The 24,335-nt window shown below is 53.0% G+C and overlaps 1 pseudogene; it reads right to left on the bottom strand.

The window, feature by feature from the left end:
- Positions 1–507: 507 nt before the first annotated feature.
- LOC123071575 (protein NRT1/ PTR FAMILY 5.10-like) overlaps positions 508–24,335 on the bottom strand; it is a 26,342-nt pseudogene continuing 2,514 nt past the window's right edge.

The following is a 24,335-nucleotide window of genomic DNA, read 5'->3' as shown; positions in this document are numbered from 1 at the left end:
GTGGTGTGTTTGGCCGTGATGAGATCGGGAGAGGGAGGTGGAACGGAAGAGGTGGAGGGCGCCGAGAGAGAAGCCGTCAGAGCAAGGGAGGTCATGGCCGAGGAAGTCATGGCGCCAGCAGAAGGAGAACCCATCAAGCAGCTATGCGAGAGGGCCTGATACCATGTGAAACTAGAAGATGTAGATTAGATTGGCTCACCAAGAACGGCGGCCTAGAGCTCATGTATATACTCAGCCAACTAAGGCTATGGTGGTGCTGGATATACATCAAGATTGTTACAAGGGATATGATAAACCCTAGATACTAACAACTATCTTATCCTAACAATATTCGGTTTAACATAGCTTTTAACACCAAAGTAACCATTTACCCCACTAGTGTAATTGAGTATTTTTTTTAAAAACTTGATAGGCTCCTAACGAAGGATACATGCTATTAGGCGTCGGTGGGAAAATGCCAAATATTCATGAAACTGATGGAGGACGTACAGATCATTACTCATTGATTCATTGGTCGGGTTTGTTTCGATAGACATACTGTTTTGCAAAGTACAAGAACACGACCACCTCTAATGCGCCGAGGCCAGCCAGGATCCAGTAGAAGTAATCAAGGTGCGCACGGTTGAGGTTGTCGGAGAACCAGCTGTCTCTCCCGCCCCTAGTCGTGGCCCAGTCGATCGCCCACACGAGCATGCCGCTGGCGTAGCTCCCCGCGCCGAAGATGCCCAGGCACAGGGCCAGCCCCACGCTGCGGAGCGCGTCAGGCACCTGGTTGTAGAAGAACTCCTCCAGCCCGATGTAGCTGAACACCTCCGCGAGGCAGATAAGGACGTACTGCGGCACCAGCCAGCATAGGCTCATTGGCACCGCCACGTCCGGCTGGTCGAGCAGGCCCGCGTCCTTGGTCACGCGGAGGCGCTTGGTTTCCACGAGCGCCGCGACGACCATGTTGATGCAGGTCGTGACCATCCCGGCGCCGATGCGCTGGAGCATGGTGATTCCACCGGGGTGCCCGGTGAGGTGCCTCACAAAGGGTACAATGGCACGGTCGTAGATAGGGACCAGGACGATGAAGGTGAAGCTGATGCAGCACTGCAGCGCCGCGGGTGGCACGACGAGGCCCGCCGCCCCGCCTAGACGCCGGTCCATCGTGCTGCCCTGCTTGGTGAACAGGGTAGTGATCTGCGAGATGCACGCCGCAAACACTATGCTTGACACCCAGATAGGAAGCAGCTTAACGAGGAATCCGTCCTGATTTGTCTCCAAAAGCCTGCACAAGCAGAAACATCCGTCATTTCTCAATGTGATGCCATCTCCCACTCAATAAGTCAATTTGCACTCGTGCGTGCTCACCGTTGGGTGTCAATGGTGGCACCAGTTCGAGAAAAGACGAACTTCTCGGTGAGCCGCCCAAAGGAACTGCCATCTACCGGCTGCTCTACCCGGTACGTCCCTTGCCGAGCAAGAAGACAGTGAGGTACACCACCATGATGGCCCAACACGCACCAAACCCTACGGTCCAGCTGACATTCTCTTCCACGTAGGTGACCGCGGTCGCCGCGATGGCATAGCCCCACGAGATAGAGAAGTGGAACCAGTTGAAGTAGGAGCTCCGGGACGCGCCCACGCTGGAATTGAACTGGTCTGCACCCATGGCCTCCGAGCACGGCTTGTGGAAACCCTGCGCTAGCGCTAGCAGGTAGAGTGCGGTGTAGAAGAAGCCGAGCTGAGCAGGTGACGCTGATGTCGAGGGCGGTGGCGAGCAGGTGGTAGTTGTGCCATGGCAGTCCACGGGACGAAGTTGTCGCGTTTGCAGCATGGATGAGACCGTCAGCATTCCCAGGCTCTGCTCATCATCAACAAAGTAACGGGATGTCAAATGTTTTTTTAGAAAAAAAATACATCTGGATGATGCATGCAGCCATTTTATTAATTACTCACAAAGACTTCACAAATTAATACTCCCTCCATTCTAAAATAAAGTACATCCTCGGTTCCCGTGCTTCAACTTTGACCATAAATTTAATCAACGAGATCGACTGCGGCGGGAACAAAAGTTATACCAATGAATTCGTATTCAAAAGAAGTTTTCAATTATATATTTTTTGCTCGCGTCACAGTCGGTCTCGTTGGTTAAATTTATGGTCAAAGTTGAACCTCGAGAAGCGCGGGCGCAGTATATTTTGAAACTGAAGCCACCATCTTGTCAATATCTGTCGCTACACCTATCCGCTTGATGAAGGGTTACCGAATGTCCGAGCCGAATACCAAACAGACATCACATCAAAGCCTAACATCTAAAGCCGGATGTCCTAGTCAAGCCAATGTCAGGACAGTCACACATCGGTCCGACGCACTCTCACAGGCCGCTGTCATCATCTTCCACCGATCTATCTCTGGAGCAGGTACTGATGCACCAACCTTACTAAGCCTGCCGTCGACGCCACCACGGCGCCAGACAACGCCACCGTCTTGCACATATCCATCTTCACGCGCCCGTCGCCGAAACTCCGCGGCGCCATGCCGCCGGGATCCGCCGTCGGCCTTGCGGTAGATGTAACACCGCTCCTCCTCTTGTCCCCTCCAGCCAACACTTCCTTCAAAACGATGCCCCAGGAGGGAGAATGACACTGAAGGCGCCGTCATCGTCCGATCCGGTAGGCCCAGATCTAGGGTTTCCCCCGGAACATCTCGATCGAGTTGACGTGACCTGCAACAACGATGCCCCGAGAAGGAAACAACGCCAGAGACGCCGCCATCGTCCGCCAAGACCGTAGTCAGGCGCGGTTTTCACTTGAAGCCACGTCGTCCGATCTCGCGGGTGGCTGGAACCGGGCGGAGCTTCGCCATGAAGACGTATGCCGCCACCGGTTCTCCGGTGGAGATCCTCCATCCCCTCACCGGAGCCCTCATCGCGTCGTTGACCATCCACATGAAGAGTTGACGACGAATCTGGGTGAAGATTCGCGGCCGCCACCATGCTCACGATCGCCGGAGAGCTCGGATCCCGCGGATCATGGAGGGTAGCACGTCCGCCGCCCTGGCCACTGCATGCAACTCCCTCCCGGCCACGGCCCGACCGCACCAGGAGATTGCCCCCGCGTCCAGATCCCGGTTCCTTCGGTGATGGGCCCACCGCCACCGCTGCCTACGCCGGCGACAACAGCGGATGGGGAAGCAGCGGCGCGAGCGTTCGCCCCGTCAAATGTGCACACGAAAATGTTGCAAATGTGTGTATCGTCATTAACATGTGGGACCCATGTCCAACTCAGCTTACTGCACACAAGCACGCCACGTCAGTCCGACCGATGGGCCCAACTTGTTTTTTTTTTGAAACAAGGCAAAAGATTTGCCATTTTCATTGATTAAGGAGAAGAGAGTTGCCCGGTTAATTAGAGGAAAACCGGGCGAAAACCTAGATACAGACCCCATAAGGGGCACACACGGATGACCTGGCCACAACAACGCCAAACAGTCGACCCCAACGTCGAGGACATGGCAGCTCCGATTTTGCTGACGAGCATCACAGGAGAAAGTTGCAAGCCTCGCACCGACCTAGACCAATGCAACACCCTGAGAGCGCCGCACGCTGAAAACCGCCCTCATGGAGTCATCGTTGCCGCAGCGGCCTCGCCTCCCGCAACTCCGACTTCTCTGTCACAGCCAGAAACCAGCATGGGCACACCCATTGGCGCACCGGACCTTCGACATCAAAAGGACAAGCCGCGACTCAGGCTCTGCTCGCCATCATCATCGTTGCCACATGCTTCGCAACGCCACACCAACCTCACCGCCGGCCGGGCACCTGCCGACCGCGATGTCGTGCACGTCCAGCCTGCAGGAAGCACAAAAGGGACCAAGATCTCCAAGACAGCGCCCTCAAGAGGGAAAACGACGTTGAGACGACGCCGCCGCCTGATCCAACCAGGATCCTGACTTTCGCCCGGAGATCTTGACCCGAGAGATGAGGATGCACAACTCACCACGACGGCGCCTCCAAGGAAGAAAGCGACGCCCACGAGCGCCGCCGCCGCCGGCCAGCTAGCACCGGCCAAGCTTTCGCCCGGATCAGCAACACCACCACTCCCACGCGGTCGACCGACGCCAACCAGCACCTCCACTGACTTGCACACCCCCTCCACAGCAACCGCGCCATCGCCACGCAGGGACCACCACCATGCCTCGCTGCCGAGCCAATCGAGCTGCCCAGACATGAGACGAGCCTCCCTCCACCAAGCACACCGCGGCCGCCGCGTCGCCCGCGCGAACTCCCGGCCGCCGACACATCAACCACCATCCCGGGGCCGCCGCCCCGGAGTCCAACATCGCCACGCCAGGCCCGGGGATAGGAGGTCGCCCCGCCGTGTCGCAGCCACCGCACCACGCAGTCACCGCATCGTAGCAGGAAACCACCACTGGCAGGCCGAATCCGACCACGCCCGGCCAGATCCGGCCGCAGCCAGCCCTCCCGTGGACCACCAATACTCCACCGAGGCTCCCGCGCCACCACGCCGAGCGGAGCCGAAGACCATGACGGGGAGCAACCTTGGGCTGCAGGGGCCAGCCCGGAGCAGCGGAGCAGCGCCGCCCCCGCTCTCGAAGACAACGACCGAGAGGTCCCGCCGCCGCTGCACCGCCAGGGCTTTGCCCGGCGACGCCTCCGGCGGCGGCGAGAGGAGAAGGAGGCGCAGGGGGGCCTGCTCGAGCTTGCAGGGGCGCTCCGGTGCGGCCCGGCGCGGCCGCACGGGAGCGGGACAGGGAGAGGGGAAGGGCCCGACTCAAACTCCGCGGGGAGAGAGAGCCGGTGAAGACGGCGCCGGGCTTCGGGATGGATGGAGAGAGGACGCCGAGAGGGTCCCGGATCTGTGCTTGGCTGGGCCGGAGGTGGCCGGAGGAGGGTGTTAGACTGTATTTACATGTGTATATTGTAACGTTGTATACCACCTCATTATATATATATATGTGATAGGCCACCCCTAGAGGGTTGTGCCGGTTCCCCTCAAAGCCTATTGTCTTACATGGTATCACGCTAGGTTACGTCCGCTTCCGCCTAAAAACCCTAAACCGCCGCCGCGCCCGCCGTCGCCGTCGCCCGACTGCTATGACGTCCGCCGCTGCGTCCGGCTCCACCGCCACCGGTTTTCTGCCGGCCTCCCTCGCGGCACTTCTCTCGAGGCCGCTGGATGCCGCCTCCCTTCAGGCGCCGATCGGGACACGGAGCGTCGGCTCCCTCTTCGCGCTCCCGCCGGCTGCTACTTCGCCCGGGCAGGCGCTTGTGGCCCACACCGCCGCCGCCCCGTCAACCGCGGCTGTCGCGCCCTCGGCCACTGCGCCGCTGGTGGGAGAGGACGTCGCGCTGGCAGGCTTCGCGGCGTCAACCGCGGCCATCGCGCCCTCTGTCACCGCGCCGGCTGCCCCTCTGACTGTCTCCACGGTGGTCTCACCTCAGCCAGTCTCCTCGATGGGATCGCAGCCGCCGCCGCCGTTTCACTTCGGCCATCTCATCACCATCAAGTTGTCGTCGGACAATTACATCTTCTGGCGCGCGCAGGTTCTTTCGCTTCTTGGGAGTCACTATCTGCTTGGCTATGTCGACGGCTCTCTCCCTTGCCCTCCTGCGCTGGTTGACAGCGTGCACGGTCCGGTCTATAATCCGGCTCACCGTGTCTGGACAGGGCAGGATCAGGCGAACCTCTCCTCCATCCAGGGGTCGCTCTCTCCGGCCGTTGCTGGGCTTGTTGTCTTCGCCAAGACGTCCCACGAGGCATGGACTATTCTTGAGCGCTCGTTTGCGGCACAGTCGCAGGCTCGTGTATCTGGGCTCCGTCGCCAATTTGGGGAGTGTCAGAAGCTTGACTCCACCGCCACTGAGTTCTACAACAAAGTCAAGAGTCTCGCCGACACGCTGGCCTCCATTGGACAGCCCCTCACCGACTCCGAGTTCAACTCGTTTATTGTCAATGGTCTTGATGAGGAGTATGACGCCCTAGTCGAGATCATCAATGAGAGAGGCAACTCCACGCCCATGCCAGCACACGAGGTCTTTTCACGCCTCCTGCTTACTGAGCAACGAGTCGAGACGCGCCGATCCAGGGGTAACAGCGCCCTCTCGGCAAACGCCGCCACCAAGGGTGGTCGCTCCTCTGCTTCATCCAGGGCTCCTTCGGGGCAGTCACCACCACCCGCCTCGGCCCCTCCTCCTACTGCGACGCTACCAGGGGCCGGCGGTCCACGTGTGTGCCAGCTTTGTGGTCGCGATGGGCACTGGGCCTCGAAGTGTCACAAGCGCTTCCAGCGGGGTTTTCTTGGTCTCGGCAATGACGGGAAGGATACACGCAACTTTGCTCGTCAGGTCGCCATGGCTGACCGTCCGCCGCCGCAGAAGCCACAGGGACACACTCAGTCCTACTCCATTGATCCCCACTGGTACATGGACTCTGGGGCGACAGAGCACCTGACCAGTGAGATGGGGAAGCTTCACACTCGTGAACCCTACCATGGCTCCGACAAGATCCACACCGCCAATGGAGCAGGTATGCACATCTCTCATATTGGTCAAGCATCACTTCTCACTAGACATGCCAATAGGAGTCTTCAACTTCGCAATGTTCTTCGAGTTCCATCTGTGACACGTAATGTTCTTTCAGTTCCTAAACTCACTCGTGATAATAATGTCCTTTGTGAATTTCATCCTTTTGATCTTTTTATTAAGGATCGGGGCACGAGGGACATTCTTCTTAGTGGGCGGCTCTGCCAAGGTCTCTATCGTCTGGAGCATCCTGGCGTCGCTCGCGTCTTCAGTGGAGTTCGGGTATCTCCATCACAGTGGCATGCTCGTCTTGGTCACCCGGCCACACCTATTGTCCGGCATGTTTTGCGTCGTCATGAGCTTCCTAGTGTGTCTAGTAATAAAGATGTAGCAGTGTGTGATGCTTGTCAGCAGGGGAAGAGTCATCAACTTCCTTTTTCGGAGTCCAGTCGTGAGGTGAAACATCCTTTAGAACTTGTGTTTTCAGATGTATGGGGTCCTGCTCAGACTTCTGTTAGTGGTCATAATTACTATATCATTTTTGTTGATGCTTACAGCCGCTTTACCTGGCTTTATCTTATCAAACGTAAATCTGATGTGTTTGACATTTTTGTTCAGTTCCAAAAACATGTTGAACGCCTTCTCAAGCACAAAATTGTTCATGTTCAGTCGGACTGGGGTGGCGAGTATCGCAACCTCAACTCCTTCTTTCAGTCGCTTGGGATCACTCACCGTTTAGCATGTCCACATACACATCAGCAGAATGGTTCAGTAGAACGTAAGCATCGTCACATTGTTGAAGCTGGTCTGACTCTTTTGGCCCATGCATCTGTTCTGTTTCGTTTTTGGGGTGATGCTTTCACCACTGCATGTTTTCTCATCAATCGTACTCCCACTCGTGTTTTGAATATGAAGACTCCCATTGAAGTTCTCCTTAATGAACAACCGGACTACACCTTTCTCAAGGTGTTTGGGTGTGCTTGCTGGCCCCATCTCCGTCCATATAACAAGCGTAAGCTCGAGTTTCGTTCCAAGAAGTGTGTTTTTCTTGGTTATAGCTCTCTTCATAAAGGATACAAATGTCTTCATGTGCCCACTAATCGTGTCTACATCTCTCGGGATGTTGTGTTTGATGAGCATGTTTTTCCCTTTGCCAAACTCCCTGTGTCCACTACCGAGCCACCTGTCATGCATTCATCCTCTGTTGCTTCTGACCAATTTGATGATGTTGCATATTCTCCTCTATTGTTGCCTAACCATGGTGCAGGCACTGGTCGTGGGGCTCGTTTGGAGATTCTGGAAGTGCCATCTTCCTCTTCGTCTCCATCGCCTTCATCCTCGGCACCTTCTGTTGTGCATGAGGAGCACATGGCGCCCCTGCATGGCCTCGGTTTCCGTGCTCATGCACGGCCGATCGACGTCCTGGCCCGGTCGCCTCTGGCTTCTGGGCTGCCTTCGCCATCGTCGCGCCCTGCAACCCCGCCGACTGGGCCGGCCTCCTCGGTCCCCGTCTCGCCCAGGGCATCGGGGCAGTCATCACCAGGCCTGGCCTCGCCCGCCCCTGCCTCGCCCAGGGTGTCTGGGCCCTTCTCATCAGGGCCGGCCTCGCCTGCTCTCGCCTCGCCAAGGCCGTCTGGGCCGGTGTCACCGGAGCTGGCCTCGCCCACTCTCGGTTCGCCCATGGCCTCTGAGCCCCTGTCGTCGGGCCAGTCTTCGCCATGCAGCCCGGAGTCGTCTGTCCCGAGCTCGCCTGAGGTGATTCCTGCATCTCCGGCGACCGTCACGTCTCCGTCACCTTCGCCTCCGCCGGCTCCTGCTGCTGCTCTACGTCCACATACGCGCAGTCGGAGTGGCATTTTTCAGCCTAAGCAACGTCACGATGGCACAGTTGCTTGGTTAGCGGCGTGCATGTCTGCTGCTCTCGCAGATCCATCCTCTGAGCCACGCACGTATCAAGCTGCTATGCGCATTCCTCACTGGAGAGAGGCCATGGAGCAGGAGTATCAAGCGCTTCTTCGCAATCAGACATGGACTCTTGTTCCTCCACAATCACGGGTAAATGTCATTGATTCCAAATGGGGTTTCAAAGTGAAGAGGCATTCTGATGGGTCCATTGAGCGCTATAAGGCTCGTCTGGTTGCTCGTGGTTTTCGACAGCATTTTGGACTTGACTATGAAGACACCTTCAGTCCAGTGGTCAAGCCTACTACCATCAGACTTCTTCTCTCTCTGGCTGTTACTCGAGGTTGGTTTCTTCGTCAGCTTGATGTTCAAAATGCTTTTCTTCATGGTGTCTTGGCGGAGGAGGTTTACATGCGCCAGCCTCCGGGTTTCTCTGATCCGGATCGCCCTGATCATCTCTGTCGTCTGTCCAAGGCAATTTATGGTCTGAAGCAGGCTCCTCGTGCTTGGCATGCTCGTCTTGCAATGGCTCTTCGTGCTCATGGTTTTGCATCATCAACTGCTGACTCCTCATTGTTTCTTCTTCAAAGGCCTGAGGTTACTATGTACTTGTTGGTCTATGTAGATGATATCATTTTGGTCAGCTCCTCTCAATCGGCTGCTACTGCGCTTGTTCGCTCACTTGGTGCTGATTTTGCGGTCAAGGACCTTGGGAAGCTTCATTACTTTCTTGGTGTGGAGGTTACTTCTCGTGCTGCTGGCCTTGTTATGACGCAGAAGAAGTACTCTCTGGATTTGTTGCAGCGAGCTGGGATGCTTAAGTGCAAACCGACGACTACACCCATGTCTACCACTGATAAGCTCAATGTTGTTGATGGTGTGCTTCTTTCTTCTTCTGATGCGACAGAGTACAGGAGTATTGTTGGTGGGCTCCAGTACTTGACGATCACGCGACCAGACATTTCCTATGCTGTTAACCGAGTCTGCCAGTATCTGCAGTCACCCCGTGACACTCATTGGTCTGCTGTTAAGCGGATTTTGCGCTATATTCGTTTCACGGTGGCTCATGGTTTGCATATTCGGCCGTCTAACTCTGGTTGTCTTTCAGCATATTCTGATGCAGACTGGGCTGGCAATCCGGATGACAGGCGATCCACGGGGGGTTATGCTGTCTTCTTTGGCTCTAACCTGATTGCCTGGAGTGCTCGGAAACAGGCTACTGTCTCGCGTAGCAGTACTGAGGCTGAGTATAAGGCTGTGGCCAATGCCACATCAGAGATCATCTGGGTACAGTCCTTGCTTCAGGAGTTAAGTATACCCCAATCACAGCCTCCTGTTCTTTGGTGTGATAACATCGGTGCTACATACCTTTCTGCAAATCCGGTATTCCATGTCCGAACGAAACACATTGAAGTTGACTATCACTTTGTGCGTGAACGTGTCTCTCAGAAGCAACTACAGATCAAGTTTATTTCTTCCAAGGATCAACTTGCTGACATCTTCACCAAGCCATTGCCTTTGCCACAGTTTGAGACTTGCAGGCGCAATGTTACCTTTCTAGATTCATTAGAAAGTGGCTAAGATTGAGGGAGGGTGTTAGACTGTATTTACATGTGTATATTGTAACGTTGTATACCACCTCATTATATATATATGTGATAGGCCACCCCTAGAGGGTTGTGCCGGTTCCCCCCAAAGCCTATTGTCTTACAGAGGGAGATCAGCCGGCGGCGGCGGCGGTCCTGCACGAGCACGAGCGCGAGCGCGAGAGCTACCTAGCGCGAGGCGGCGTGAGCACTTTGAGCCCTACTAATTAACAGTGGCCCCTATGGGCCCAACTTGTCATTTTGCTATTTTCGCGTGTTTATCGAACAATCGGTGCTTTGCGTTAGTCGTTAGGCATAGAGTTGGTGGTTCCTCATGCCCAACCTCAGAAATTGTATCGACCTGTTAACCTAGCTCCAACATGATGGTTTTGGCATAAATAACTCGACATCGCACTACTTGCGCTGGTGTTGGTGGCAGTGGACTGAGACGTCAAAGGTCGAACTGATGTATTTAGTGTTACTAGAACTTGTCCTATTTTTTCTGTCGGGCTACTATTGGTCTCAGATTGACTAGCAGCCTCGTCACATGGATGGCTGCTGATCTGTCCATCCCCTTCCGATTGCACAGGTCTGGATTCTGAAATCTCAAGGAGATCATCGATCCAGATTTTTGTTGTTATTATATCATTGTATGTATGACGCGCCAGTGAATCAATTCCGTGACGGGGATTGAACCAGACCTCGCCGGAATCAAATTCATAGCCACCTCCACCACACAACTATCTACCGCGCATTGGGCATGGAATCAAATTCATAGCCACCTCCACCACACAACTATCTACCGCACATTGGGAATGGAATCAAGGCACGACACGCATACGATGCTCGGAACAGAGGAGGGGGCGAAGTTTGTGCTAGTACTGACCAGCAGGTAGAGCGCGCCGGCGATCAGGACCGCTCGGTACCGCCCGAGGCGCGAGTCGGCGGCTACCGCACCGACGAGCGGCAGCACCAGCACGGTCCCGGACCAGGCGTTCACGACGGCGGCGCCGGCCGCGGTTGACATGCCCAGCAGGCCGGTCAGGTACGTGATCAGGTTGCCCCCCACGCCGATGAACCCGATGCGCTCCAAGAAGCCGACGACTGCACGCACGGCGCAGACTGTCAGCGTCCAAGAGGAGCGCTAAGAGGAGGTTCAAACAAAGGTCCGGCCCAAGAGGCAGCCTCGCTTGCCCGCGCAGCTGGCTGGGCCTGAGTGGGCCTGAGCCACGGCAATACTTATACCTGTATCCAGGATGATTCGAGTTGGCGATGGCATAACGGCTAGCGGTAGCGTGTGGTGTGTGTGTGCTCCTGCGTGAGCCAAACCTTATCCCCCCTGTAATCCCTCCTCTGCAATTCGAATTCCATGGCGATGGCCTAAACACAAACCCTAGACCTCACAATCTGGTATCAGAGCCGTCCCTAGTCCTGGAGTTTCCAGTCCACCACCACCACACACGATTCGCCGACCGCCGCCGCGCCGAGGCCATGGAGAGAATTCCGCCGGAGACCAAGGCCATCTACGAACTCCTCCGGGCTGACTTCGACGCAGCCTTCTCCAAGAGCTTGGCGGAGCGCAGTGAGGAGATGTCCGCCGCCCTCGCCAAGCTCGACAGCAAGCTGAACCAGCTCTCGGGCCGCATCGACGATGTCAAGCTCACCATCGGTGTCGATCTCGACGAACTCCACGGAGAGATTGGGGTGGACCGAAGCACCACGGCGTGCCATACCACCCCTTCGTCACCGCAAGGAACAACGGTGTCGCCCAAGGCCGTGCCGAGCAGCGGATCGGGAGGATCCGAGAATTTCCACGGCGAAGCAGATCACCGAGGAACAATTCCGAAGTATGTGCCCCCTCCCGCCCGAGGTATGCAGTCAGAACCCAACCCGTTGAGGCAAATCATTCAGGCCCCGGAATTTTTTCGTCCGCTCCAGTCTGATGCTGTGGGATTTGGCCCTCGAATTGAGCTGCCACGTTTCGATGGATCCAATCCCAAGCTCTGGCAATCGTGCTGCGAAGATTATTTCAGATTGTGGAACACTCCTCAGAATCAATGGGTGTTGTTTACATCTGCGTAGTTCGAAGGCACAGCTGCACGCTGGCTAGAACCAATCCAGCGTCGTGCCCCTCATGTCAATTGGACTGAATTCTACAATCTTCTGCACTCCAGGTTTGGTAGAAACAAGCACCAGAACCTATTGCGCCAGATGTTCAACATCAGACAGACTAGTTTGGTTGAGGAATATGTCGAGCGATTCGCCGAATTATATGATCAGTTGACTGCCTATGAGACTAATCCAAATATTGTGCATTACGTCACCAGATTCATGGAAGGATTAACTCCATCAGTTCGTTTGTTGGTTGGGATTCAGCAACCTAAAGACCTCGATTCAGCATATGCACTAGCCTTGCTGTCAGAAGAATTGGGTGAACATACAACATACCAGAACAATGCAAACCATGGGAGTAAACGCCAGAATTACCCTAGCTCTCGATCTTCAGTAAGCAAGATACTGGAGGACAAGAAATCAACAGATCAAGCTCGTACTGGTCCAACTGAAGATAGATGGGCTGCTCTGCGTGCTTACAGAAAATCTAAGGGGAGCGATGGGCTCGTGACCATCATTGCAAGCAAGAGATTCAGTTGCATGTGGTACAAGAAATGCTGGATTATGTTCAGAACATGCCTTCCGATGTGAGTGACTCTGAAGACACATCTGTTGGTGAAGCCAATGCTATCTGTTTGTCTGCAGCTACTTTGGGAGATAACTCAGATCCAACAGTGTCAACCATGAAATTGAAGGTGTACTTGCAAGGACAGCCGTTAGTATTTCTGGTCGATTCAGGCAGCACATATTCATTTCTTGATTGCACAGTAGCAACTTCAATGCAAGGCATAACTTCTATGCCAGTTTACCTGGTTAAAAGTGGCTAATGGCAGTACAGTTCCATGCTCTCAACAGTTATTGAATGGCAAGTGGTCTTGTGCTGGTCATGAATTTGTCAGTAACTTCAGAGTTTTTCCCTTGGGATCTTACCATGGTATTCTGGGTTTAGATTGGCTGGCTACTCACAGTCCAATGCAGGTCGACTGGGCTGCTCATTGGCTATCCTTCCAATATTAAAACCAGCAAGTCACACTATTGGGTCAAGATGATGTGCCTCAGGTCTATGCTTTGGTGGAACTGTCAGCCTTGCTAGTGACTGAAAATACAGCTGTATCTGAACTACCTCCTGAGATACAAGCACTCCTAACCAAGTATGATCTTGTACTTGAAGCTCCTTCTGGTTTTCCTCCAAGGAGAAAGTATGATCACAAAATTCCTTTAGTCCCTGGAGCTTAACCAGTGTCTAGTAGGCCTTATAGACTGCCTCCTGCTTTGAAAGATGAAATGGAAAAGCAAGTGAAAGAAATGTTAGATGCTAGAATTATAAGACCCGGCACTAGTGCCTTTTCTTCTCCAGTGATATTAGTGTAGAAGAAGGACAAAACATGGAGACATGTCTATGATTATAGGAAACTGAATGCTATCATAGTCAAGAGCAAGTATCCAATTCCTGTCATTCATGAGTTGTTGGATGAGTTAGCTGGGGCTTGTTGGTTTTCCAAACTGGATCATAGAGCAGGATACCATCAGATCAGACTAGCCCCAGGGGAAGAGCATAAAACAACATTTCAAACTCATTTGGGGCATTTTGAGTTTCTGGTATTATCTTTTGGCCTTACTGGGGGACCAAATACATTCAACTTTGCTTTGTATGATACATTGTCACCCTGTGTCAGGAAGTTTGTGTTGCTTTTCTTTGATGATATCCTAGTGTTCAGTGCTTCTTATGCACTGCACTTGCAGCACCTAGAGGAAGTGTTGAAGCTGTTGTTACAACATCAGTGGCAAGTAAAGCTGTCCAAATGTGCTTGTGCACAATCTCAAATTAGTTACTTTGGGCATGTTATTAGTGGCCAGGGAGTAGCTACTGATCCTTCAAAAATAACTACTGTCCAGAGTTGGCCAGTACCTGTGTCTGCTAAAGAAGTGAGAGGGTTTCTAGGTATTGCTGGTTATTACAGAAAGTTCATAGCTCACTATGGCGTGATTAGCAAACCACTCACTAATATTCTCAAGAAAGGAGTCCCATTCCATTGGACACACAATGAACAACAAGCTTTTGTGCTTCTGAAACAAGCTTTGACATCAACCCTAGTGCTGGCTCTACCTGGTTTCTCCAAGAAATTTATTGTGGAAACAGATGCCTGTGATGTAGGAATTGGGGCAGTACTTATGCAAGAAGGCCACTGTCGGTGTCAAAACCGGCGGATCTCGGGTAGGGGGTCCCGAACTGTGCGTCTAGGCGGATGGTAACAGGACACAAGGGACACGATGTTTTACCCAGGTTCGGGCCCTCTTGATGGAGGTAAAACCCTACGTCCTGCTTGATTGATATTGATATTGTGGATGTTTACAAGAGTGGATCTACCACGAGATCAAGGAGGCTAAACCCTAGAAGCTAGCCTATGGTATGATTGTAATGGTTGTTGTTGTGTCCTACGGACCAGAGCCATCCGGTTTATATAGACACCGGAGAGGGCTAGGGTTACATAGAGTCGGTCACAATGGTAGGAGATCTACATATCCGTATCGCCAAGCTTGCCTTCCACGCCAAGGAAAGTCCCATCTGGACACGGGACAAAGTCTTCAATCTTGTATCTTCATAGTCTTGGAGTCCGGTCGATGATGATAGTCCGGCCGATGATAGTTCGGTTGATGATGGTAGTCCGGCTATCCGGACACCCCCTAATCCAGGACTCCCTCAGTAGCCCCCGAACCAGGCTACAATGACGATAAGTCCAGCGTGTGTATAGTCTTCGGCGTTGCAAGGCGGATTCTCCTTCAAGTTCCATGTACCTGCCGAACAGTGTCCGGCTTCCTCATCAATGTTGCGCGTCTTGGCTTCCACGCCCAATAATGGTCTTCTTCCACGCATCGCGCGAATGCGAAAAGCCAGGGTGTCTTTTATGTTTTACCCCCTAGTTGTGCGAATAATCTGCCTATAAGAGAGGCAAGAATCCAGATCCAAATCACCATCTTCCTCCCGCGAATACTCATCGGAGCGCTTTCGACCAAGAATCCATTCCATCATGGACCGTCGACGCGGCTCCTCTTCTCGCGCTCCTAGTCCTTTGCCGGGAGATTGGAGGAGATGCTCTGTTTCGCACAACGAGCTGGTGAAGCTCCAAGCGGGGGGATATCTCCCTCCGGCCTTCATGGTTCCGGTTCGAGCCGGGCTAGCCACCTACAAAGGTGGGAAGCAGGCGGAGGCTACCCCAAGTCCCAACAAAGGGGAGCGGGTATGCTTCGTCCCCTATCTGATAAGGGGGCTCAGATTTCCTGTACGTCCATTCCTCCGCGGGCTGCTGGAGTTCTACGGACTCCAGCTTCATCACCTCACGCCCGCCTCAATCCTGCATATTGCGGGTTACTTAGCTCTTTGCGAGCTGTTCCTGGGCGTCGAGCCCCATTTCGCACTGTAGAAGAGGTTGTTCTGTCTTGTGCCCCGCTCTCACGAGGGGTCCATATATCAAGTGGGCGGCGCCGAAATATGGCGCATTGCCGGGACCGGATATCCATCCGGAACCCCTAAGAAGGCGTCCGAAGACTGGCCTTCCGAATGGTTTTATATAGAAGACGCTCCGCTGCCGGACCCTGTTCGGATCGGCCTCCCGGAGTTCAGCAATGCTCCTCTGAAGAAACGCCTTAGTTGGCGTCCGCAGAGCCCCCAACTGGAGGAAGACAAGAGCGTCCATCATTTGATGGGCCGAATAAGGTTACTGGCCCATTCCGGGTTGACCATGATTGGAGTCATGGCAACATGCATTATGCGGGGGTGCAGCCACTACAATACAGGGGCCACCCCATGTGGGATTTCAACGGGGAGGACGATGCCACCCGTCACGGACGCCAAGGGCCCGATTCGGTCGAAGACCTCGTGACGATCCTGACCGGCCTGTATAAGGGGGAGAAGGAGGATTTCCTTCGGACAAACCCGTTAAATGGGTTCTCCATGAATAATCCCTGGCCTTGGGTAAGCGAACATTCTGCGTGCCCGACCCATGCTTTTTGAAACTTAAGTTTCTTATCTTGTGTTCTTCTTTCGACGCAGGAGCTGCGCCGGATCGTGAAGGACATGCTAAGTCCAGCTCCGCAACCCGAGGATCCAGAGAGATCCTGGGATCCGGCCTCCGAAGTGGATCCGGACATAATGGTGGAGCTAATAGACGGGGTGTTCCACCAGCTCAGCATGGACAATGCTTTAGTTGCCATCACGGCCGACTATCCCGGACTATATCCGGCTTCCCAGGTGATTGCGACCGAAGTCCTGACACCGTCGTTTCTTCCTTGCTTATTTCTGACCACCGTATATGATGGCGTTGTGCAGGAGGCGCCCCTAGGGCGAGAAGCCGAGCCCGCGGTGGCTGACCAGCAAAGGTCAGTCCGGACCAGTAGGCGGAAGAGGAGCGCGGCGCGGATTGAAATGTCACCGCAAAGGTATAGCTCACAATTCGTTATTTAGAGCAACGTTCCTAGGAAGCGTTTGAGTGCTCATGACATTTATAGGAGGAAGAGCGCCCGCCGGACTGCGGGCGTAGAGATTGCCAATCCGGCCTCTACCAGCCAAGCTCCAGCTCCTGGTCCGGAGGGGGAGGCGAGCGCAAGGCACGAGCCGGATGCTCCTCCAACGGAGGATGCCAACAGACTGTCCGCCACCAAGTCTGAGGTGGAGAGTGCCATGAACCATAGGCGCCGCCGGACAGTATTTCGTGACGCGTGCTTCTCCCCTGAGGCGTTGGATGCCTTTAACGCAGGGGACGCGCACCTCCGTGCCGCTCAAGATGGTTTGACCAGAGCCACGGAGCAGTATGTAAAAGACATACGGGTAAGAGAATTTAATAGTTATATATGCCAGTACCCCCGAGACTTAAAATAGTTATATTAACTGATTTAAGGATCATATGAAACGCAGGGTCTTACCGAGAAGAATACCCAACTGTCTCAGGAGCTGCAAGAGTGTAAGGCTCAACTTGAGGCCGCACTCGCTGCCGCAGGAGGAAACACAGGGACCTCTCCTGGTAACACATTATTTAAAAAGATAAGTAGTGTTTGGCATGTGCGCAAGTCTGATAATGACGTTGCAGGTGCTGCCGGACAAGATCCGGACAGGCAAGAACTTCTGCGCCAGCTGAAGGCCGGCGAGAGGGTGCTGCATAAGGTGTAGCATGAAAGGAACAAGCTTCAGGATGCCCATGCCCGGCTTGGAGAAGATCTGAAAGGCATTCGGGCCGAGCTGTCTGGCTCCGTTAAGGAGAATCAGCAGCTTCGTCGCGGCATCTATAGTAAGTGCTTGAGCAAACTTCTTTGAAAAGAAGAGTTCGGCGAGGAAGTCAATTGACAAAATATGTCTGTAGGTATACTCACAGGTCGCCCTGCAGAGGAGATGCCCGTATCAACGGGTGATCAACTTCCCGAATTGTTGCAACTGATCGAACGAGTTCGGCAGGCAATGAGCGGCGTCATCCAGGCTTTATGGCCAGCCTTTTCCTTACCCGAGGGTCTCGGGGAGCTTGCGGAGAAGCTTCAGGGAGTGCGGCAGCGCTTCCATTTATGGAAGATTTTGGCCTCCCGCCAAGGTGCCAGGGAGGCCTGGGCCATGGTAAAGACGTGGTACAAGAAGGCGGATCCCAACCACATGGCGGAGGTCGGACCTGTGGGGCCCGATGGGAAGGAGATACTTGTAAGTTTAGTATACGGCCAAGTAGAGTTGGCCGCTAAGTTTTCCCAACAGGACTGTAAATTAGACAGCCTGTTAGACGGGATTGAGGAAGAATACAGTCAGTCAATTTGACAATGTATTATAAAATGACATGTAAAATGCCTTCTAGCCGGATTGTAGATTGTTTGTCTTTGCCGACCTTTTCGCTTCGACCTCGGGACCCTAGAGTCCGGAGTGTGTCCGAATACCTTCTCGGTTATGAAACAACCGGGGTATGCATGGAGACCAGGCGTAAGGGTCATTAGTGCTTTATCAGACAAGTGCCCAACTAGTTATGTTATATTACATGGTTAGTAAGAAACATCTTCCAGGGAGAATAGTTCCGTTAAGGGTTCCTTTCCTCTGGGGGTGGCATGCCCTAAAGTGCATGTCCGGACTGCGAAAAAAGCAGAAAAACATCTGGGGGCAGATAAATAAGTAGGTAAAATCATCTTTCAAGTCATCGACCAAATATTCCCTTAAGAACGCTAGCTTTCGGCTTCACCTAGTCTGAGATACACATCCGGCTGACCCGGCAGTAACAATCGCAGAGGTGCTCCCTTTACCTCCTAGCCGAACAATCGGGAACGTAGGGGTAAGCACAGGAGCCAGGCAACCCAGTTGGCCAAAACTTAAGTCATATCGATGCATATAATGGCGAATAAAAGGTACATGTGGAAGCTTGACACATGTGCTGGGCATAAAGCCCTTATAATTTAAGCATCTGGTAAAGAAGCCCCCAGGTATAATGAGTGCGGATGGCACATCAAGTGTGTGCGAACAATATGCAAGTAGGCCCTTAAGGGCTTTTTGATAGGAGATTAAGAGAAGAAAGAGAAATAAAAGACAGCTGAAGTATAAAAAATTTGAGCAGGGGAAGAGGACGAACTCTTAGTCCGGCGCTAGGCATAGAATCTTCGGAGGTGGGTTGCGTTCCATGGGTTCGGCTCGAGTCGGTTATCCGACGCATTTCGTAGATGGTACGCTCCGCCGGTCAGGACTTGATCGATAATGAAGGGCCCCTCCCATTTGGGCTTGAGCTTGTCCTTTTTCTTGTCCGGCAGGCGTAGAACTAGTTCGCCAACATTTTAAGTCTTGGCCCGTACTTCTCTGCTTTGATATCTTCGAGCCTGTTGCTGATAGAATGTGGAACGAGCTTTGGCGACGTCGCGTTCTTCCTCCAATGCGTCCAAGCTGTCCTGCCGATCCAGCTCGGCTTCTCTTTCTTCATACATGCGCACTCGAGGTGAGTCATGAATAATGTCGCAGGGCAGAACTGCCTCTGCGCCGTACACCATAAAAAATGGTGTGAATCCGGTAGTACGGTTGGGCGTTGTCCGCAGCCCCCAGAGTACGGAGTCGAGCTCCTCTACCTAGTGCGTGTCTGATTTCGTAAGGGACCGCACTAATCTGGGTTTAATGCCGCTCATTATTAGACCATTTGCTCGTTCCACTTGACCGTTGGTTTGAGGATGATAGACTGAAGCGTAATCGAGCTTAATGCCCATATTTTTGCACCATGATTTAACCTCGTCGGCCGTAAAATTTGTGCCGTTATCGGTGATGATGCTGTGGGGGACACCGTAATGGTGTACTACTCCGGATATGAAGTCTATCACTGGTCCGGACTCTGCCGTTTTAACTGGCTTGGCCTCTATCCATTTGGTGAATTTATCCACCATGACCAATAGGTATCGTTGCTTGTGGGTTCCCCCTTTAAGTGGTCCAACCATGTCAAGCCCCCAGACCGCGAACGGCCAGGTAATGGGTATAGTTTTGAGGGCGGTGGCTGGCATATGGCTCTGATTGGCAAAGAGCTCACAGCCGACGCATCTTTGGACTAAGTCCTGAGCATCTTCCCGGGCGGTTGGCCAATAAAATCCTGTACGGAATGCCTTTCCTACAATAGCCCGAGCTGCAGCGTGGTGTCCGCCTAGTCCGGCGTGAATTTCAGCCAGGAGGTCTCGCCCTTCTTCTTCGGAGATACACCTTTGAAGGACTCCGGTTGTGTTTTTTTTATAAAGTTCTCCCTTGTGGACCTTGTAGGCTTTAGATCGCCGAACTATGCAGCGGGCCTCATTTTGGTCTTCGGGAAGTTCCTGCCTAAGTAAGTAGGCTAGGAATGGTTCTGTCCACGGGGCGATTACGACCATTATGTCGTGGGCTGAAGGTGTTATTTTAGCGGCGGAATCGCCGTTTATGTCAAATTGCTCTGTGTCGGTTTGTGTGGCTGCTTCCGGTTTGTTATTTCCGGACTCCTCTTCCCATAGTATGGATGGCTTGAACAGCCGTTCCAGGAAGATGTTTGGAGGGACAGCGTCACGTTTTGCGTCGATGCGTGCCAATACGTCGGTCGCTTGGTTATTATCCCTGGCTACGTCATGGAATTCGAGTCCGTCGAACCGAGCTGACATTTTTAGGACAGCGTTGTGATATGCTGCCATTTTCGGATCCTTGGCATCAAAGTCTCCATTTATTTGGGATATTGCGAGGTTTGAATCCCCGCGCACCTCTAGGCGTTGAATGCCCATGGAGATTGCCATCCGGAGACCGTGTAAAAGGGCCTCTTATTCGGCTGCGTTGTTGGAGTCCGTGTACATTATTTGAAGTACGTATTGGACTGTGTCACCGGTCGGGGACGTCAATACGACGCTAGCCCCCAGTCCGGCCATCATTTTAGAGCCGTCGAAGTGCATAATCCAATTGGAGTATGCGCCGTACTCTTTAGGGAGTTCGGCTTCGGTCCATTCAGCGACAAAGTCAGCCAAAACTTGTGACTTTATAGCTCGCCGAGGTTTGTAAGTTATATCGAATGGTAAGAGCTCAACGGCCCATTTTGCAATCCTGCCCGTTGCGTCGCGGTTGTTTATAATGTCGTTAAGTGGTACTTCGGAGGCCACTGTTATCAAACACTCTTGAAAGTAGTGTCGGAGCTTCCGGGATGCCATGAACACCGCATACACTATCTTCTGATAGTGCGGGTAACTGGACTTGCAGGGAGTTAACACAGTGGATACGTAGTACACCGGTTTTTGAAGTGGGAATTTATGCTCTTCTGTCTCTCGTTCGACGACGAGTACCGCGCTTACAACTTGATGTGTTGCTGCGATGTATAACAACATTGGTTCGCCCAGGTTGGGCGCAGCCAGGACCGGATTCGTTGCCAATATGGCCTTTATTTCTTCGAGTCCGGCGGTGGCAGCATCCGTCCACTCGAAGTGTTCGGTGTGCCTGAGGAGGCGATATAGGGGCAATGCCTTTTCTCCTAAGCGGGAGATAAAGTGGCTAAGGGCCGCCACGCATCCAGTCAATTTCTGGATCTGTTTTAGGTTTTTTGGAATATCCAGCTGTGATAGAGCTCGGATCTTGGCCGGATTTGCTTCAATTCCTCTGCCGGATACAATGAAGCCCAGGAGCTTTCCGGCTGGTACGCCGAAAACGCATTTTTCCGGATTCAGCTTAATATCATATGCTCGGAGGTTGTCAAATGTGACCCTCAAGTCGTCTACTAGAGTTTCGACGTGTTTAGTTTTGACGACTACATCGTCTACGTATGCGTCTACTGTTTTGCCGATCTGGGTAGCCAGACATGTCTGAATCATGCGTTGATATGTTGCGCCGGTGTTTTTAAGTCCGAAGGGCATCGTGTTGAAGCAGAATGGTCCATATGGAGTAATGAATGCCGTTGCGGCTTGATCTGCTTCCGCCATCTTGATTTGGTGATAGCCGGAGTATGCGTCTAGGAAGCACAATGAATCGTGCCCTGTAGTGGCATCGATGATTTGGTCGATGCGGGGGAGGGGGAAGGGATCCTTTGGGCAGGCTTTATTTAGGTCTTTGAAATCGACACATAGGCACCAGGATTTGTCCTTCTTTGTTACCATTACCAGGTTTGCTAGCCAATCCGGATGTTTGATGTCTCTGATGAATCCGGCTTCCAATAGTTTGGCTAGCTCTTCTCCCATTGCCTATCTTTTGGGTTCGGAAAATCTTCGAAGAGCCTGTTTGACTGGCTTGAATCCTTTTAGGATGTTTAGGCTGTGTTCTGCCAATCTGCGTGGGATTCCAGGCATATCCGAGGGGTGCCAGGCAAAAATGTTCCAATTTTCCCGAAGGAATTCTCGCAGTGCGGCGTCTACATTAGGGTTCAATTGTGCCCCGATGGAGGCCGTCTTTGTCGGGTCCGTTGGGTGGACCTGGAATTTTATTATTTCATCTGCTGGTTTAAAGGAGGTGGACTTGGATCTCTTATCGAGTATCACATCGTCCCTGTTCACCGTAGAGCGCAGCGCGGTGAGTTCCTCTGCCGCTAGGGCTTCGGATAGTGCCTCTAAGGCTAATGCGGCTGTCTTATTTTCGGCGCGGAGTGCTATGTCCGAATCACTAACGAGAGTGATTATTCCGCCGGGCCCAGGCATTTTGAGCTTCATGTACCCGTAATGGGGTACGGCTTGAAAAATTGTGAATGCCACTCGTCCTAATATAGCGTGATATCCGCTGTTGAACGGGGCCACTTGGAACGTGACTTCTTCGGATATGTAATTGTCCGGTGAGCCGAATACCACATCGAGTGTGATTTTTCCTGTGCAGCGCACCTCCCGGCTAGGGATTATTCCTCTAAAGGTTGTGCTGCTTCGCTCAATACGGCTCCAGTCTATTTCCATTTTTTGAAGGGTTTCCTCGTCGATGAGGTTTAATCCGCTGCCGCCATCCATGAGGACTTTTGTAAGTCGAAAGCCATCCACTATTGGACTAAGTACCAGTGCGGCTGGAGCTCGGGCTCTTCAGAATTTAGGTTCGTCGCTGGCGTTGAAGGTGATGGCTATGTCGCTCCATGGATTGGTTGTTGCTACTTGGTAGACTTCGGCGAGGCTGCGGATTGTTCGTTTCCGCATATTATTTGATGCGAAAGTCTCGAAGACTGTTGATACCGTACCGATGTTGTTGGAGTGGTTTTCCGGGGCTAGAAGCTCCTCTCCACTTTTGGCCACCTGCCATAATATCCAACATGCTCGAAGGCTATGTGTAGGGACGGCGCCTTCTGTACTGTGAATTTTACAGGGTCCGCTAAGCCATCCCTCCAGTACGGTTCCGTGCCCTTTATGGGGTTTTTGCTTTTTGGTTTTTGTATCTGGTGCCTGAGTGTAATGCACCCTTTCGTTGCGGACTAGGGTTGTATTCGGGGCCGGATTGTCCCAAAACTTATTTTCGGTTGTCCGGAAACTCTCCATCGCACAGTACTTTCGTACTATGGACGCCAGGTCGGTGAAGCGTGTAATCTCATGACGGCTGACGGCGTTCAAGATCCCCTCGTCCGTGCAATTATTGCAAAAAATTGAGATTGCGTTTTCCTCTCGGCAGTCCTTTATCCTGTCCATAACCAGGAGGAATCTGACCCAGTAGTGATGTACTGTCTCAGCGGGCTCTTGCCGGATTAGATATAGATCGCATATGTCTGGGCGGGTGGGTGGAATTAAGTCCGGAACCCTACCCATCTCAAGGCTCGAAGGCCGAGAAGTTTCCAAATTTGGAAGCTTGGATTGCTGGACGTTGTCCAACGAGTCTAGTCCGATGCCTGACTTTAAGTTCAGTGCTTGGTCGAAGTCCGTCCCTCCGCGGTAATCCGGCATGGGGGGTTCGGGAGCCCGGACATGACTAGTTTTCAATACAGGAGAAGAGTCGCCGCATTGTTCCTCTACCACTGCAACATGGTGGGTGACCTGGGGAGAGTTAATCTCTCAGATCGGTTTTAAGCCCAATCTGATTGTAGTCTGTAGCGACTCCCAGGGCGGCGATGCGATCCAAGAGCTCGTTTACGGACGAGATCTCTATTGGATCCAGCCGCTCGGCGAATTCCGAGCTGATGTGAAGATTGCTTTTGACGACTTGAGAGGTCATTGTCGAAGCGGTGGCCGGACAGGCGGTCATAAGAAAACCACCTAGCCGGATAGTTTGGCCGGCGGCCAAGGCTCCTTTGGCGAAAATACCGTCCTTGGAGACGGGAGGAGGCATCCTTCCTATCGGTGACGACACAGAGGAACTCTCAATGAAAGCACGAATGTCGGTGTCAAAACCGGCGGATCTCGGGTAGGGGGTCCTGAACTGTGCGTCTAGGCGGATGGTAACAGGAGACAAGGGACACGATGTTTTACCCAGGTTCGGGCCCTCTTGATGGAGGTAAAACCCTACGTCCTGCTTGATTGATATTGATATTGTGGATGTTTACAAGAGTGGATCTACCATGAGATCAAGGAGGCTAAACCCTAGAAGCTAGCCTATGGTATGATTGTAATGGTTGTTGTTGTGTCCTACGGACCAGAGCCATCCGGTTTATATAGACACCGGAGAGGGATAGGGTTACATAGAGTCGGTTACAATGGTAGGAGATCTACATATCCGTATCGCCAAGCTTGCCTTCCACGCCAAGGAAAGTCCCATCCGGACACGGGACGAAGTCTTCAATCTTGTATCTTCATAGTCTTGGAGTCCGGTCGATGATGATAGTCCG

The sequence above is a fragment of the Triticum aestivum genome, chromosome 3B (assembly GCF_018294505.1).
Source record: "Triticum aestivum cultivar Chinese Spring chromosome 3B, IWGSC CS RefSeq v2.1, whole genome shotgun sequence".
Classification (NCBI taxonomy): Eukaryota; Viridiplantae; Streptophyta; class Magnoliopsida; order Poales; family Poaceae; genus Triticum; species Triticum aestivum.
The sequence above is the reverse complement of the archived record's forward strand: the minus strand, read 5'-3'. Positions and strand labels throughout refer to the sequence as shown.